Source organism: Ostrea edulis, chromosome 4 (assembly GCF_947568905.1).
Source record: "Ostrea edulis chromosome 4, xbOstEdul1.1, whole genome shotgun sequence".
In the NCBI taxonomy this organism is placed as follows: Eukaryota; Metazoa; Mollusca; class Bivalvia; order Ostreida; family Ostreidae; genus Ostrea; species Ostrea edulis.
In genome coordinates, this window is record NC_079167.1 from 77,253,141 (window position 1) to 77,273,067 (window position 19,927).

The window sequence follows — 19,927 nt, forward strand, 5'->3', positions numbered from 1 at the left end:
GGGAAGGGCGTAATGAGTGCCAAAGGCACGAAATCTCTAAACAAAAATATCTAAGATGAAGCTAAATCGTGATTTTTGGGGGTTCTCTATTACAATTTTGTCCTCATATTCCAAGGTGAGATGATAGTCAAAATTGACGCAATGTGCATGTACATATCATAAACATGTAAATATTTTTGTAACAGTATATAAAGGAACCGGGAACAAATCCTGATTCTGAAGTTATGTTATATAAACTGGTGTTATAAACCGGATTTTCAAAGAATGTATGGTTTTTGCAACGTTTGATTAAAGTTTTCTGTAAGGTCACATCAATGTAGTTACATATATAAACAGAATGTTCATGAAAATGTTCCCTTTTAGAGTGGAATTAAGATATCGCGTAACATTTCTTTACAAAGATATCTAATTTTTATTCATGTCAAAAGTCAACAAAAAACTTAAAGTGATACAAAAAATGTATATAATTATGAATACTTGTTTTAGATCCTTTAGGCACTGTATTACAGAATTTTGATTTTATTTATCATACTTTTTGGTCGAATTACTACAGAGTCTGGCCCGTACAGCATGCATTGGCAAACGAGGGAGTCTATAATCATAGAAGTATATATATATATATATATATATAATAATGATGATTATCATAAGTTATTATTACATTAAAAGTCATCATTATGGACACTACTACCCTTCCCCCCGACCGGTCGCGGTAGCTCAATGGTAGAGCGTTCGCTTCGTAACCGGGAGGTCGTGAGTTCAAGCATCGTTCATGCGTCAAACCTAAGACGTTAAAATTGGTAGCGTTAATTGCTCCTTCGCCAAACGCTCGACATTTAGAAGTGAGAATCACGGATCTTTTGGATGTGATCTTATAAACGTAGATCCCTTGTCGTACTTGTAGTAGTTGTTGGCACGATATTTCAAAGAACCCTCACTGCTACGACCCTGAACCCTATGGATACATTGGATAGGTCTAAATTCGTGGTACTCCGCTTAAAGCTGGTTATGTCTCAATATGAATAAAATATTCTTGACGGGACGTAAAATATATAATCAATCATCCAATCAATACTAACCCCCCCTTTTTTTTATTTTTTCAACGAAATGTGTGGATTCCCTGTCTATCCCATCCCAATTTCGATTTATATCATCGTTTCACGCTTTTTTGAAAGCTTTAGAGATTTGGCCTTATTTATTTAGCGTGGTGAGAATGATTGTTTGGATGTTTCAGAGTGTTTGATTGCCCGTGTGTATCAGAGTGTTTAACTGGCTGCGTGTATCAGAGTATTTAATTGGCCATGTGCGTCAGAGTGTTCAATTACACGTGTGTGTCAGAGTGTTCATTTGCCCGTGTGTGTCAGAGTGTTCAATTGCCTGTGTGTAAAGGAAAGTGTTCAATTGCCCGTGTGTAAAGGAAAGTGTTCAATTGCCCGTGTGTAAAGGAAAATGTTCAATTGCCCGTGTGTAAAGGAAAGTGTTCAATTGACCGTGTGTAAAGGAAAGTGTTCACTTGATAAGCAAAAATTCAAGGAGTGAATAAAACGATATTTCACAAATTTCGACCGCAGCAATGTCTTCTATGTTGTTTTTAGTACCAAATAGTAAATTTTCGTACTAAAATACCAATAACTGTAGAAGTGTTCAGTTGCAGGTGGGAAGTTAAGGTGTTCATTTGACACGCGTTACACGTATGTGTGTGTGTGTGTGTGTGTGTGTGTGTGTGTGTGTGTGTGTGTGTGTGAAAGTGAAGCTAGCGTACAGTGATTTTAGGATATATTACTGAACAAGTTGATGATACAGGAGTTTCAACAGTTTCGTTTAAAGTCAGAATTTCACAAATTATATTGTCGTTATAACGATTTAGTTTGCCATTGCAACCTAACATTGGGTCAAATGCTGTCTGACGTGATTCATACGGATTGTTAAACTGTTCTTGGCACGCTGATTTTGACTACGGATAACTCCGTTTACCTAATCAAGATATAGGACTCACGGCGGGTGTCACTGGTCGACAGGGGATGCTTACTCCTCCTAGTCACCTGATCCCACCTCTGGTCTGATCAGGGGTTCTTGTTTGCCCAACTATCTATTTTGTATTGCTTATAGGAGTTATGAGATTGATCACTGTTCGTTATTTTCACATTTCATTTTAATGTATTTTCTACATCCTAAAGAATATACACATGTACATTTGTACATGTCTGTAAAATGTGAAAGTCAATCGATGCTTAAGGCGAAGTTAACGAATAGTGAATGATCTATGTCCTAAATTTAATAAAGAATACAAAATTTAGAGCAGGGAAACGCTGATCGGTCAAACCCACCGAGAGCCCTATATCTTAATCAGGTAAACGGCGTCAAAATCAGTATGTAAAGAACGGCCTCAATTGGTATAAAACAAATCAGATAGCATTCAATCTAATGAGAAGCTGTATTTGCAAAACAAGATAATTATAACGACCATAAAATTTGCAAAATGTTGACGTTAAACGAGACTGTTAAAACCCTTGTAACTTCAAACTATTTGTCAGAAGCCCGCCTCGGTTAATTATTTATCACAGGAAGAACAGGCTCTTCCCTATCGAGTCAGTTGAGTTCCAATCACCATGCATAATATGCTGATGATTTACTTTCAAAATGTCATTTAATTTCCTAACCACTCTGATCTATATCAATTATACTAGAAAATCGGTTCATCATAGCCTAAATCAAAAACCTAGAAAAAATTAATTAACTCAAGAAATTTAAAAGGAAATATGCAAATATGTCAAATCACTTTGTCCGTAAAATATGGATACTTACTTTCCTCACATTTACTTCCTTGGAATCCATCGTCACATCCATGTTTGCAATGTCCGTCTCTATGGTTACAATGATTACTTTCTGATTGGCAATGGGGACTGCACTTCTCTGAACAATTCAATCCGTACCGGCCAACTGAACATACTATAAATGATAAACATGATTATTTATTATTTCCCAATATCAAGAAATATTATCCACAGTCAGTAAAGTATATCTAAGAACAAAATCATGGATGGTAACAATTGCAAGTAATTACCATCCATACATGTTAATTATACCAATGGTTAAGTATCAAAATCTGTGCTGAAGATACAAATATGATTGAAAAATATTGGTATTTAGTCATTCTACCTTATCTAATCTAAAAGAACAAACATGCTTCCGAAACGAAATCTTTAATCATCGCAGTAGGTGCAATCACTTTGACTGAAGAATTACGACGCCCAGCTTTAGGATATTAGAACGAGGCCCAGTGAACAAACAAAACACACATACAAGTATGAATTTTACTTTATCAAACCTAGAAATAACATATATTTCGGCCTATACAGTAATGTTTATAGAACATTAACCTTTGTCACAGAGTTCCCCGGTATATCCTGGATTACAGCCTTGATCGCATCTTCCTGTTGCTCTGTTACAGGGGAGGTAACTCAGACACTGTCCACGACAGTTATACACACAATCCGGACCGTATGATTCTGCAGGACAGTCTGGTAAAGTACGATTTTATCGGAATATTTAATATCTTCAACGAGAATTTCGTTTTCGTTTCACACCCCAGGGTACTTTACAAATTATTTTTTTTTTCATAATTCTAAATTTATAATACATGTTCTGGGCTTTTCTATTAAATATTTCACTACATTTAGTATATGTATTTTATTTGTTTGAGACATCTTTGAGATAATGACAGATGACTTACGTGCGTTACAATGTATCCCTGTCTATCCATTACCACAGCCATAGTCACATTGTCCAGTGGTGTGATTACAGGACAGGTTGTCTCTGCAGTGTCCAATACACGTTGATCTACACTGTAAACCGTAATATCCAGCTGGACATGCTACGAAAATTACACACTTTTGATAAGTTGTAGCTTATCATATCTCATTCTATATTTTAGAATTGTACATACATTAAGGTATTAATTTTATTTGAATGGTATAACAACCTGAATCTTACATATGTTACAAAAGTCCCCCACCCATCCTGCAGTACAACCCAAACACGTTCCGTTGACAATGCTACATCTCATTTCCTGACAGTTGTTTGGGCAGGGTACATCACAGTTATATCCAAACACACCGGATTCCTTACAACCTATATATATATATATATATAATACAGAGAAAATATGGCATTTCATTTACACATACTAAATGGATCTTAACTGTACAATAATGTAGCATATCGTGGAGATCTGGACTAGAATAGGTCCTCAGTACCCCTTGCTTGTCGTAAGAGGCGACTAAATGACGTGGTCCTTTGCATGAGACCGCAAAAACCGAGGCTCACAGCAGGCGTGCCATGATAAAGATCCCTCCCAGATTGAAGGCCGTAAGCACTTAGTATCTACCTAAATTCTGCAGCCCTTCACAGACAATTGTGATATCTGCATATGAGTGAAAAATTCTCGAGCGTCCTGTTAATCAATATTCAATCAATTCAATCAATTAATCAATCAATAAAATGATGTAGCACAATATTACCTGTTACAGTTACTTCACACAATTCAGTGTGAACTGAGTATGTTTCATATCCGGTAGGATAAGCTGTTCCGTCAAGTCTTTCATTGTAGAATATAACGTAACGTCCATGTTTAACACAAGTTGTACTGAAATTCAAGGCCGCCAACTCCTGTCCGTTCTTGTAACATAGATACCCATCCTCCGCTATAGTTGTGTTTGACACATAGAGCGAAAAACCAGCAAAACGCCCTCTTTGTCTCATGACTGAAATCATCAATTTATGATTACCATGATGAGGGGTGGAAATATATTGAATTGCTACAGGGAATTATCAGTCTATATTTATGAGGTAGGTGGGAACAATTAATAAACAATTTAATGAAATTTGAGGAAAATATATATTGCTTTTAGATCTAACAACTGTGACAACATGAACTGACTTTGATAGTAATTGCGACAACAACACTACATCACACTGTATCAATGAATGAGGTCAAACTAAAGAGTGTAAGACAACTCCCCCCCCCCCAAAAAAAAAACAATATATGTTTCAAAAAATTTTTTAAAAAATTCACCAAAGCCTAAAAACAAATGATGTTGGTAGATCAAAATTCTTTTGTGAAATAAATTGAAATATATTTATTCAATGCTTAAATGATATTGATAATAGGAAACTAAATTTTATTTTAATAAAACATCTTACTTATTTCATTATATATGTACAATGTTGCATACAACATTCCTATTTCTTCTGATGAGATTCTAAAAGTGAAGTGCATAGTTTCAAAGAATTATTTTCACTTAAATTGAACTGATTATTTTCACTTAAAATGAATTGAAAATATACTTTGTCTGTATGAAATAACGTATAATTGTTACCTAATAATTTTGAAGCCGTGTAGGAAGTGAATATCATGGATGAATCTTCATTAAAACACATATTACCATGAAATAATAATGGAAGAAACTCGGATTTACGGAATAGTTATCGATGTTTTGAGAGTGATATATATAGTACTGGTAAATGATTTATGTAGAGGGGGTTTATGAACAATAGGACCATGCTCCTCGTATTATCCAGGACAGAGACGCTACAACGGTACTGGGAATTATCGTTCACTATAAAAAAAATTAAAGCTTCTTTCAGTGGGAATCGGTTTGAATTTCAGCCCCTGAAAAGGTACTGATACATCCCTGTGTAACCATATCCTTCACAATCCTTAAACCAATTTTTATTGATAATCATTACCATATTGTTCTCCATAGTCCTTGAACTGTATTCTGATGCTGAAGATGCTGAGTACTTTCTCAAGGTCAACATACCACCATGTCCATCTTTTGCAGCAAGAGTATTAATTCCAAAAAGTGCTGACCTTGTACACGTGTTAATGTCTCCGTCTACTGCACGAATGGATTGATACTTCTGACATGTTCCAGTTTCTTGGCAGCCGGGCAACTCCCTAGCCTGCTCCGTCTCCTTATTCTGAGATAGGATTTCTGTAAAGCCAATGAAATTATCAATCACACTAAGCAACGGTTTGAGAGCTTTTATCTTCATTGATACTGTATACATGCAAGGGATAATCTACCTTCTTTGACATTACATAACATAATTGGAATTTAATGGATATCGCATGAGTAAAGCAATTAAGAATTGAACCTAGCTACTAGTAAGCAAACGTGTTCATAAACATGGCTTAATATTTCCATTACTTTAAGAATAAGTGATACCAAGTCATGGAACTAATGACATGATGAATGTAAAATTTACTGTCTACTCACGGTATCCAGATGACGAAATCAATCCCACTGCTACATGTATGAGAAAGACAAGTGTATGCATGTCGTGTTTATCGTTGTAGACGAAAACAAGGAAGTTTGAATATTAAATGTTTATTTAGAGAACTTTACAGACTTCATGATATGGCTGACAGTTTACTTCTATAGATACCCATTACTGTCAAAGTTCAATGTATATATTTGTGGTATTCTGTAGGGTGTCAAAGATCAATGTATGCATTTGTGTTATTCCTTCGGGTCAATGCGTTGTTTGTCAACGTACGGCGAGTGGTTCGGGTCGTATTTAAAAATTGCCCGTCGTCTCAAATGTTTATATAAGTAATATATATTCATTGTACAACTTCACTTGACTATGAGGTGGGACAGTCCACGATCCTTGATCCAATCCTTTCCCCTTCTGCCTTCAAAGGATTCAATGAAATCAACACTCCACTTCATTTATTTATGATGGCTTCATGAAGTTATTCGTTTTGCACTAAATACATCAAGGAACTGAGTCAACAACAAAACAACTTTCTGAAATTACATATGGATTGTTTATCAAAATAATATATTACTGCTGGTATTACTAATTGAACGAGGTAATTCTTTCGAAAACTCAATAACCAAACAATCTATGTATCCTGAAGTGTCTAGAATACAGAAAACAGTGTAAAAATGTCAAACGTAACAATAAAAGGGGAAGATAACGAACAGTAATGAATCTGATAATTCCTATAAGGAATAAAAAATAAAGAGTTGGGCGTATGCAGACATTTGGATATACCAGAGGTGGGATCAACGGTCTAGGAAGAGTAAGCATCCCCTATCGACCGGTCACGCCCGTTGTGAGCCTTATAACTTGATCAAGTAAACAGTAATCCGTAATAAAAATCAGAGTACAAAGAATGGCCTAAACATTGATATGAAACATGAAAGATAACGATAACAAATAGTGATCAATCTCATAACTCCTGTAAGCAATACAAATAGCTAATTGGGTAAGAAGTCAGACAGCATTTGACCCAATGACAGGTTGTAATGGCAAACTAGATCGTTATAATGACCATACAATTCGCAAAATACTGAAATCTGACAATGAAGCATTTTTTGGGGAGTCTGAATAGGTTACATGAAAAATATTGAGTAAAAATGCAAGAAAGAAACATCATCCTAACTGCTATTTAAAGCAAATTTTAAGGAATATGACTGGTATAGAAAATGTGGTTTAATAAAAATCGGTTTTGGTTCATTACTACCTACATTCTTTTGTCAAAATAAGTATAATGGGAATAATCATGAACTCTTAAATATAGTAAGAGCCATTTCTAAAATATATAGCTTAGATTTTTAGTGTCAAATTAGGTTTTTCTGAATTGATTACATGTTCAACGTAAGGTGAAGATGAACGTCACACGCCTGCGTAAGTTCACATACAATCACAATTTGTCAAAAGCAAAAAAAAAAAAAAATCTTAAATAGATTATTATTTACAATTAAGTTTTTACTTATAGCAACAAAACTTAAGCTATTTATACAGCATTTGACTAGAACTTAAATTGATATGTTGAAACAGAACAGTTTTGTTCTGAATGATCTAAACATCTCAAACTTAATGATATCTCTGCATTGTTCCAAATTTCTCGAAATACATGTAGATCATTCTTGATTCGTAAATGCTTTGTTTGAAACTTGTTTGTTAAAACTTCCCTAGTAGGTTTTGAATTTTAGACTTGTAAATGAAGTAAAATTAATTTCAGATGGCCTAATGGTAATCGAACAAAATGTTGAATTCAATAAACCAACTTAATCATTCATTCGTAGATCTTACTGGCGGACGGAATGTTTGAATTGACCTCAAAACACAAACAGCGAATCTATTTCATAAGTGAAAAAATTAAAGTTCATATACAATTATAAGTGTTGTTATTAAAAGTAATGAGATATCATTTGTATCTTTATAAAGTTATGAATTAGTACCACTGTAGTAATTTGGGCACAAGTTGTGGGTTTTCAATAGAGTAAAGAATTATCAAGGGCTGTGCAATATGTATTGGATTTTGAAAAATTCCTTATACAATACCACGAAAGCAGTTTCTAAAATCAATATACAAGATTTCCGATGTAGTTGGGTTCCGTTGTGTTCAAAGCATAGCTCCCCATATGGTGTACAATATCATATATACATTCAATCTATATCTTTGGCAGAATGTATCATATTCGGAGTTAAAATTTAGAGAATGGCACATGTAGTGATAGCTCTTTCTAAGAACAATATTCTTTCCATGCTTTTCAAAACAATCTACAAGCATTCTCCTATGGTGTACATTCCTCTTTTGTTTTGAAGTTAGAGCGTGGACCTTGAATAAAGCTTCACATCAAAATCCTTAAGGCGGTATGGCACACTGTTCACTGGAAATTTAGACGAGTGTTTAGCATTTTGAGTGATCTCCGCATGATTCACGATTATTTTCAAACGGGTTTACATATTGGTAGTCAAGAGGAACTACCAACCAGAGTTTCATAACGACAGCGACTCTTGTCCGAGTAGGTTCGAAATCTACCGGAGACTTTTACATTTCTCTTATCTTCTACTCTGCAAATTCTAAATTCTAAATAAGGTTTTGTGTCTCTCGATAGATATCCTTTCTTTAGTTTAGTGTTTCATTTCATTGTTATATATACTTGAGTTACATTTCTTTGATTTGTTATGCAAATTATTTCTGTAATGTTAGTGATCTCCGTCTACCTTTTACCACACTAAAGACATTTTAGTATTTGTATTTACATTTTCCTGTATATTTTTTTTGAAATATAAATACACTTTCAAGTTAGTAAAGTATAAATATTATTGAATTTGGCACCAGTGTTTGGCCCTCTAGTTTTCCTTTCAGCTCTTACAAGTTTATTGTTATTTCGAATTTCCAAAATTTTGTCTTGAGCATCACTGAAGAGACATGATATGTCGAAATGCGCTTCTGGTGCATCAAACTTGGTACCGTATAATTTTTACATTATAAGAGATATTTGTTACACTGTATATTCATGTACAAACAAGGTATGCTCATTTGACTTCATATGGCGCAACTGGTCTCAGTAATCATGGGAGCTACCGCAGGTTAGCCCAAAGAAATAATGTGATGACATAATATGGGCGAATTTTGCAAGGAGTATGTCTCCATGCGCAATCATCAATAATGAAATAAATTACTGTAAACGTATTATATTTAGCGTGTACGATATTTGGCGGAAATCGTTTTTTCAACAAGTTAGTGTAAATTTGATTTAGCGCATTCCTGAATTACTTTAAACATTTAGATGTACGGATGGCATTTAGCGATGTACTTGATTTAGCGGAAGCTGCGTTCCGCCAAAGGCGCTAAATAGCTAGAATACACAGCCAAATGTAATACATTTACAGTATTAAATCACTGACGGAGGTAAATTTAAAACGATTCAATCACTAATTAAGCTTAATTAGCAATACATATATTAATGTGAATATGTATATATCATCATTGGATTGATTGATTATATCTTGTTTAACGTCTCTCGCGAGAAATTTTCACGCATATAGACACGTCACCAAGATCGGTGGAGGGCTTCAAATTTAGGCATATGCTTGGCGCTTACGGCCATTGAGCAGTGAAGATTCTTTAATGTGCCACACCTACTGTGACATAGGACATCCGTTTTTAAGGTTATTTACCAGGACTCGTGACATTCACACCTGATGTCGAGCGTTTGGCGATGGAACTGTCACTACGTGTTTTAACGACTTATGTCTGTCGCAACCGGGATTCGAACCCTGGCCTACCGCATGCGAGGCAAACCCTCTATCATCTAGACCACCCTAGCGGTTTATCATCATTTGTTAATGAAGAATATTATGTTCATAGTTGATAACAGATGCACTCGTCCATTGGCATTGGAGTGCGACGAACACATCAATTACATGAACCATGAACACTTAAGAAACTGCCAAGTAACCAAGATTCCAGGGCTTCATGGAACTAATCCGCCACTAAGGGAGTGCCAAGAACATGTACCATGGTCAGGGCAGTAGTGCCCGAACTCAAACAATCGCTGCTTAATGGGTGTGACCGGTCGACAGGGGATGCGTACTCCTCCTAGACACCTATCACACTTCTTTTATGTCCAGGGTTCAATGTTTGCCCAACTCTTAATTTTGTATTCCTTATAGGAGTTCATATATCTATGGCTGTTTCTTGGGAATTCTTACAGCTGAAATCTAGAGCTATATGGAGAGTGGATATTAACCTGAATAGCTCAGTGGTTAAAGTACCTGACTAATAGTACATGGGTTTCAGGTTCGTTTTCCAATCTAGCCCACAATTTTCTCCTTTCCAGTACTACCTTTAGTGCCGGTGACCATCCCTGAACTTGCAGGTTGCCCTGCCATGGGGGACTAGAATATGCGTTTTGCGTTGTGGAGGGTGAAGACAATAAAAGGAGATATACACACCATATACAGTTGAATGGAATATTGCTACATTAATATGGGAAGTTGACGATTTAGAAGCTGAAATCGTTTCATTTATCACGAAATTGAGTTGTTAGTTTGCCTTCAATATCTACTTTTAATAAAATATTAAAGTATAAAGCAGAAGTAGACGACTCTGCATATGCTGTTTATATCCTTCAACTGATTTGATATGCAAGAGCGTGTTCTGCGTATGGTCAGTTTTTAAATCAAGGCAGGCTACTGGCAAACACTTTGATGGTGTAGGGGTTTCAACAGTTTCGTTTAGTCATAGATAAGAAAGCATTTTTACTTGGTTGTTCAGAGAATGAATTTATTAATATCATATATTTTCATTTAAAACATTATATATAGTATTCTCTATGTAAAGAAAATCCACTCTTTCTAGTAAAATTTAAGAATATCTGGATAAATGTATATCACATTGAAAGACACATGCTGCAGGGGTTTCAATAGTCTCGATTGAAGTCAGCATTTCGCAAATCTATGGTCGTTATAACGATATAGTGTGCCAATACAACCTATTTTTGGGTCAAATGCTGTCTGACGTACTTCATACAGATTGTTAGGCCGTTCTTGACACACTGATTTTGACTACGGATAATTCTGTTTACATAATCAGGATATGGGACTCACGACAGATGTGATTGGTCGACTGGGAATGCCTACTCACCCAAGGCACCTGATCGCACTTTTGGTATATCCAGTGGTACGTGTTTGCCCAACTCTCTATTTTATATTGCTGATAGGAGTGATGAGATTGGTCACTGTTCATTATATTCGCCTTTCATTAGTATTAGTTATTATTATTATTATTATTTTTTTTTTGGTTTAGGAAAACTGAAAGAATTGATAATGAACACTGAAACAGTAAGATGTGCCGTGTAATCTAGAGTAAGAGAGATAGAACGGAATTTTGAACTGTATTTCATTTATTGTATTGTATGAGACTGATCACTGTTTGTTATCTTCACCTTTATAGGAATTTAGAGATTGATCACTGTTAGTTATCTCCACTTTTTCATGCCAGTACTTTAAATATTTTACGTGTTTTCGTTTATTTGCAAATTGTTAGATGAAACAAAAGTCTACATTCATCACAAACAACTTCCTTTCACTTATATTCCTCTGGATTTGGTTTTAGAATATGCTAACTTCCACAATTATTTTCCTATGATGTATCATATTTTAATACGAAAAGGTTATTTATGTCATGGCTAAAAATGTGATGGTGTAGAATAGTTCAAAGAAAGCATTCGATCCAAGAGTCTAAGAGACCGATGGGAATGTGTTCTCTAAATTGTTGAACACTATGGAGTTATTTATCTTGCTTAAAACTATCATGTGCTTGTGCCCATTGTTCATTAAAACCGTTCAACTACTCAATAGCTGAAATGAAAATATACTCAAAACATAAAAGCACTCTGGACACAGTCAGATGTATATGGCATGTTGCATGGAACCATTCGTCAATTCAACAGTGATATTGTCTATGCAAGGTGAAGATAACGAACGGTGATCAATCTCATAACTTCCATAAGCAATACAAAATAGATAGTTGGGCAAACACGGACCCCTGGACACACCAGAGGTGGGATCAGGTGCCTAGGAGGAGTAAGCATCTCCTGTTGACCGGTCACACCCGCCGTGAGCCCTATATCCTGATCAGGAAAACGGAGTTATCCGCAGTCAAATCAGTGTGCCAAGAATGTCAGACAGCATTTGACCCAATACGAGGTTGTATCAAAATTCTTAATTCACTTCATGAAAGAAGGGAAATGGATTCGGGCGGTGATATTTAAATATTCAAAGAAGCTAACTTCGGTGAGGATACAGATATTGTACTTAATGATATTTGGGATTTAGTATTTGGAAGGAATGCATATGCATCGTGCTCTGTAATATTAAACTGCTAGAGTGATGTATTTGATGAAGAATTGGTAGTGGAATCCTAGAGTTTTTAAAGCGTCTCAAGTAAGATATACTAGTATCCGTTTAACAGATAAAACAGAAAACACATATGGCCGTTTTGTGATACTTAGTCGAAGGTCAAACGAAGACGAATGGTACCTAGGAATTAACATTGTTTCTAATATTGTAAAGAACACGTGTAAAAGAAAACTGGTTTTGCTGAAGTTTATTTTTTGATACGTTAAGAACGAATGCAGTCAACAGAATGAACGCCGCTGTCTGCCGAATATGTATGTGAATATATCGGTCACCTTTCTGATGCAGTGAACTGCACCAAGAAGCGAGCCATGGTGTTACAATCTGGGCATTTATTTTGTATATTCAGGCTTTGCAAAACACAAAAATCTAGATTAGTATGTGCCAAAATATTTTTCAATCAAAACAAGTCATTTTGTGGCGTAAACATGAGTTCCTACATTAGAATATAGGGTTATTGAACTTATATTGGTGAATATTGGCACGAGTTGGCTTTAAAAATGCACGAGCTTGCGAGTGCATTTTGACACCCAACGAGTGCCAATATTCACCTATATAAGTTCAATAACCCTTTTATTATATAGCTAAAGTATTTAGTTGTTAAATTATATCCCCTTTCAATCAAACTACTCCAAAATAGACGACAATTCATCAATATTGGCAGTTTGCAATAACAGCATGCATTTCTTAACTGTTCAATATTTAAACTGTCATTAATGCATGAAGTAAACTGATTTTGTAAATGGGGACATCATAATTTATGTACAGTAAAACATTTTGCTTAAGTAAATATCAAATACCGGCTCTGTCAGATTCGGAGGACCGTCGTTTGACATTTTGGCTTGTTTACGTCGTTACGGTAACGTCAATATTGAACGCTCATACTCGGAATGTTTTGGGCGCATACAATTTACGCAATGCAAAGTTAGTGTTCAATACATTTTCAGGATATTGAACGCTAACATTCTCTAAATTTTACGCAGATTTTATATTAGACTATTTATAAGCTATATAATAATATAAAGATATTGAACTAACAAAGGATCGTTATTAACAATACACTAGTAAATACAAACAGCATGAATTAAGTGTCATTTGATAAAGTGGTGCCGGTATTGATTATCAGTAATATTAGTAACACCTTCAAAAATTGTTTCAACATGTGTGCAAAACAAATTTTGGACATCCTGCAAATGCATTGATGGACATGAATATTTCAAAAAGTGATTTCAATAGCAATACAATAACAGTACGTTTAGTATAAAATGCATATCATGAACGATCTCTTAAAGACAGATTTTGGTATGAACTATCATTGGACATGTTCAGTTCCTGATACTGGTGTACATCGTTATTGCTGACTTGTGGTGGCGGTGATATTTATGCACTGGCGCAGTAGTCAGAAGAACGCTGCTCTTGTTTTATGTTACATATTACCCTAATAAAGAGAAGGCATGATGTATATCAGAAGATTTATGCACTAACGCAGGACATACAAAACCCTATAGCTAACTTTTTTGCTTACCTCAGTAATACAACAATGACAACAACAAGCACGGAGTTGATTACCACTGAGATTGACAAGACGGCAATATATGCATTTGTAGTACTATACTCGTCATTACTGGCATTGGGTGCCTCTGGAAGTAATAGAAACAATATTCAACTTTTTATCTCCTTCCTGTTGCGTGAACATATCAGCAGACGCTATGATATACCAGACACTCTATCCCTCAATAGTTCACAAATTATAATTGTTCTCTGAACATTCTTATTGTGAGTGTTTATTCAGTGACATTATAATTTGCGGAACTTCGGGATACTGAAATGACACATAATAAACTCGTATAGATTGAACAGCGGTTAGCAATTATAATCAATTCGTAACACAACTGTAAAATAGTACTGTTGTCGAAACAGTACTGTTTAACAGTTGTGTTACTTTCGGAACATCTGAAGAAATATGGTGAGTAGAATTTTGGTTGGGGACTACTTTTGTAGCATTAAATAAAATTAACAAAAACTGGTTTTCATTGTAAAGGGTACCATTACAGATGTTCCACTAAGACACTCTCATTTAAAAGAGTGGTGTCATTTGTATTAGTAAGATCCATTGGATCGTTTAGTAGACGCCTTTATTAAATGCAGTAAAATTTCACCTTAGTAGTATTTCCTTCATTAATTGAAGAGCTATAGAAGTTCAACCATTATCCAATCGAAATCAATCAACGGTGCATATGAAAGGTGAAAATAACGAACAGTGATCAATCTTCAATCCTTCCTGATCAGTAACTTTCACAACACCAATTCGTGAAGTGTCTCAGTAAATTAATAGTTTATAAAATTGTATAGAAAAACAAGAAACCCATAGAAGTTTTTTCAAAAGTATTTTATATCGAATTAGAATTAATCTCAAATGCATACAAAATATCAATGATTTTTCCTACGCCACTAAGTGAAGCAGTTCAATATATACACATGTCACAACTTTTAGACCACATGTAACGTACAGGTATTATCCAATCAAAATCCAGTGGGTGCGGAAGAGGTAGTTGACAATGCTGATATGTTACAAGTCTTGATATATAAATTCAGAATAAATTTCAAAATATTTTGATGAAGGAATAAGAGTGAATCCAAAATAGAAAAGTCCAAAATAATGTATGTGTGTACACATGCATGCACGTGTGCTTCAGCACAATTAATTGACTTACATTGTAGGGGATGCTTATTCCTCTTACATACCTGATCCCAACTCTGGTGTTTCCTGGGTCTGTGTTTGCCCAATTCTCTATTTTTTATTGCTTATAGGAGTTATGAGACTGATCACTGTTCGTTATCTTTACCTTTCATACACATTTAATACAATATGCAATTAAAAAAATGAGAATCAAATAATAATAGATACACCCATACAGCATATAATAAACTTACGGAAATAAATCGAAACTGAAATTATTTTATTATGTTTCTAACACGCAATTTGAGGCCATTATATTTTAGTACGCAGTTTGCAGTTCACTTTTCGCAATTCTATAGTGAACTGCATTCTAGAACGCTGTTCACAAATTTCAGTCCGGAGTAGGGGTCTTCGATGATTCCGAGTCCGATGTTTATTCACTAAGTGTAATTCACAAAAAAGTAAAATTCGCAAAACGCACATTATTCAGCCGAAAGTGTCCTGATCAACAAAGCTAGCCCTTTCTAATAACATTTGACGCCTAAAATCTGTATAGTCTAATTTCATTTAATTGATTTCAAAGAAGTTTTTTTTTTTTTTTTTTTTACGAATTTCGCAATTTGTAACTTTGCTCTTTTCCTAATACCTGTTTGGTATTCATCATTGCTTTTATTCAAACTCTGAACGTCTGTAATATAATTTAGTTTGTGTATCCGTCATATTTCTAACTAAAGAATGTAGCAATTTCACTTTTATTTCCTTATTTCCATCAATAATTAAACTACGATGACTAACAAATTTCTTGTAACATAACGCAATTCTTATCATCAATATACAGGTATTTTACGCAATATAGTGCCCGATTCATTTGTTACTAGACCTGATGAAAGCTTAATTGTTTAAAGAAGAATTCTGTTAGCTATCAAGTAGTGTGTTCTGGTTCTTACAAGTTGAGGATCGCTGTATTTATGCCATTATCTTCACTTTGGTCTTTAGTTATGACTAGAATCGGAATATTGTATGATTTAGAGATTTGCAGGAAAAATAACCCGTGTCAAGAAGATGACGAAAAACTACTTATATATTTTCGAAAGAACTCTAAAGCCCCCCTCCTCTTCTTTATTCAAACACTTTTCTCGTTTTTACAAAATGTTATTCGTCCTCGTTTTCATCAGTTGTCTGTCGTTTTTCTTCGATTCTGTTTCACATCTTGAGGCATTTCAGGTTCAAAAGTCTTATTAAATGTTTGGTTTTTTGGTGATTCATTGATCTGTAGATGTGTTGAAGGTATATTTCTGTACACAGCTTTCCAGACTCATTTTATCTAATCATGTCAAATATATTGTAAAGATATGTTTGAGTTGCCCGTTGTGTTCACTTAAAAATTGCTGGCACAGAAAGACTTTAATTCTTGTGATGTTTATGGACATACTAGAACGCGAAATTTTTAACATTTCCTCTAAAACAGACCTTTTCCCCTCATCTCCTCAATATGAAGAGTTTTGTAGGATTTCCGAAATAAGTTTAAATTTCATATTGTAGTAACATTACCAAATAGTTTATATCAACCCGGGTAGCACTTAACTTGTAATGTAATCAAATTCATTATCATAATTTGACATATTTTCTTCATTTGTAACAAACATAAAAACGAAATGTGTGATTGGGCCAAATGGTCGGGCGTAGGGTGGGGGGGGGGGGGGTAACATCAATCAAAATCTGGTTATGACAGGCTAATGAAGAATCATATATCTCTTTTATCTGAATGCACTTATTATATATATATATACATTTAGTTAGTAACTTATGACCATGAATTACGTGTGATCCACACATGCTGGTGCCAGTGTGCTATGAGCTAATGAGCATGTGTCCCTTCTTGACTAGATTTTCTCTAATTTCGACTAAATATATACCATTTAGACACTGTGAACAATAAAGAACCAATTCAATTCTACTTTAAATCTGGGACCATTCTCTTTCCCTCAGGGTTAATCCCGTGGGGATCCGGGTTAGAATAGGTCATCAGTTCCCCCTTACTTATCGTAAGAACCGACTGAATGGGGCGGTCCTTCAGATGAGACCACAAAAACAGAGGTCCCGCGTCGCAGCAGGTGTGGCACGATAAAGATCCCTCCCTGCTCGATGGCCATAAGCGCCGAGCATAGGCCTAGATTTTGCAGGCCTTCACCGGCAGTGACGTATCCATATGAGTGAAATATTCTCAAGAGGGACGTAAAACAATATTCAATCAATCATTCAATCCCTCAGATTTACATTATTTTCGCTGTAGGTTTTAACCTGAATTTCTCCATTATTTACCACCATGTATATGAAATGCGATATAACAAACAGTGATCAATCTCATAACTCCTATAAGCAATACAAAATATATAGTTGGGCTAACACAGACCCCTGTACACACCAGAGGTGGGATCAGGTGTCTACGAGGGGTAAGTATCCCCTGTCGACCGGTCACACTCAACGTGAGCCCTATATCCTGATCAGGTAAACGGAGTAATCCGTAGTCAACATCAGTGTGCCAAGACCGACCTAACAATCGGTATGAAACACGCAATGCTGACACCTACATGATGTATATTTTGTTTTCATTACACACTCTGCTACACTGGGAATGTCTATTAAAATCATTCCATATATTTTTAACAGATGTAGTTCCTTACTAAATATGACTTCAAATATAGGTCATGTCTATCTTTTAATAAATGTTACTAGTACTTTCATGCAAAACTGGCCTTAACTACCATGAAACTTATAATTTGCTTTAAAACATCAACCGATATGTAATTCTTAATTGTATTTTCTCGTCTTTAAAAAGGGTATCGACATTCCAATCTTTAGAGGGAAGTTCCCAGGTATATTCTGCTAGTGACAGTCTACTGGTAAATCCAGACATACATTGGAAGGATGCTGATGTGGAGGACACAGAGACACCTGATCCAAGAACTGTGGAATAAGCCGCATTTCATTCGGAGCAACAACATGGCATCCGGATGGAATGCCTCTCGAGGTTGAATAAAGTATATTTGGTTAATATTCAAATCAATCCAGATATCATGTTCACAAATGGAATCATGGCGTTATAGTACACTGATATGCATGTGCCATTTTACCATTTATCATTAACAGTGCGACATTTAACTCTGGACACGAGAAAAGTCCGGAGTTTCGCCAACCCTTTTATTGAAGATACAAATAAACCCTTTACAAAAATGATGAAATTTTATTTTCATAAGACATGCACCAAACTTTACACTCGTAACTATTGTAGTTTTTAAGATATTTCACCAATGTGGTGGAATTTTCGCTCAAATAAACGCTCCCATCAAACTTCCCATTGGAGAAAAAATCTGATACAATGTTTTACTCCAATAGGATTTTACCTCCCATTATTAAACTTAACAAAGGATGCAATGTCCCATATGAGGGAATGTGCCATAATGGACCTGAATTGGGAGTAAATATCCTATTTGAGCATGACAAGAAATAAATATCCGCCACAAAAACCACAGGGTGAGGATTTTTATCCCATGAATGTAGTGATACAACAGAAAATTGTATCTTAAGGAGTGATGCTTGTCATGATTCTTAAAGATATAATTACACCTTACAAGCTCAGTAATGGTATTAACTTGATATGCAGTACTTAAGCTCATATATGTAGGCTTATGTGTTTATGGATAAATGTCAGAACAACATGCGAAATCAAATGATATTAGAGCTCTGCATTATCATACTCTTCCCCATGCAATTTCAATTGTATGCAGGGGCCTCCGCGCTCAAAATCACACGGCCTCTCACTTCTGTCGGCGTGGGTTCGAATCCCGCTCGCGCCGGTAAGTGAGAAAGTTTCCCAATTTACTTTCGGAAGGACGGTGTTCTCATCCGAGGTGCATTGTATCTGGGTTCTTTCTTCCACCAATAAAAACTGGGCGCCACCATAAGACTAAAAAATTGTTAAGTGTGGCGGAAAACATCAATCAATCAATCAATTGTATACATGTAACCCTTTCACAAAATTATCAGTATAAAATTGGACGAGAATAAAAACATTGCTGTTAGAACAATATGAAATACTCATTCACATGCAATTGCTCACATTCACTATTTATAACCTTTCAAAGGTCGTCAGGCGTGAATATGTTCACAGTAACCGATAATTTTGTCTGTAATGATAACAGTATGGGCATATACCCTACTGTACAATCCTCTGATGAAATGTAATACTAGGTATCATATACATCCCACCTCTGGTGTGTCCAGGGGTCCGTGTTTGCCCAACTATCTATTTTGTATTGCTTATAGGAATTATGGGATTGATCACTGTTCGTTATCTTGACCATGCTAAAAGAGATAAAACACAGAAAATCATTATTCTGTCTCTAATTATCAGGTATGACAAGACTGTGTTCTAAATACTGACAAATAGGGTGTGATGGCCAATACTGATTTTATTTACAATTTCCTTTCAGATATATGGGATCCGATTCCTCTGAG

The 19,927-nt window shown here is 35.3% G+C and overlaps 1 pseudogene; it reads right to left on the reverse strand.

The window, feature by feature from the left end:
- Nucleotides 1-3,375: 3,375 nt before the first annotated feature.
- Nucleotides 3,376-19,927, reverse strand: part of LOC130053852 (uncharacterized) — a 30,380-nt pseudogene continuing 13,828 nt past the window's right edge.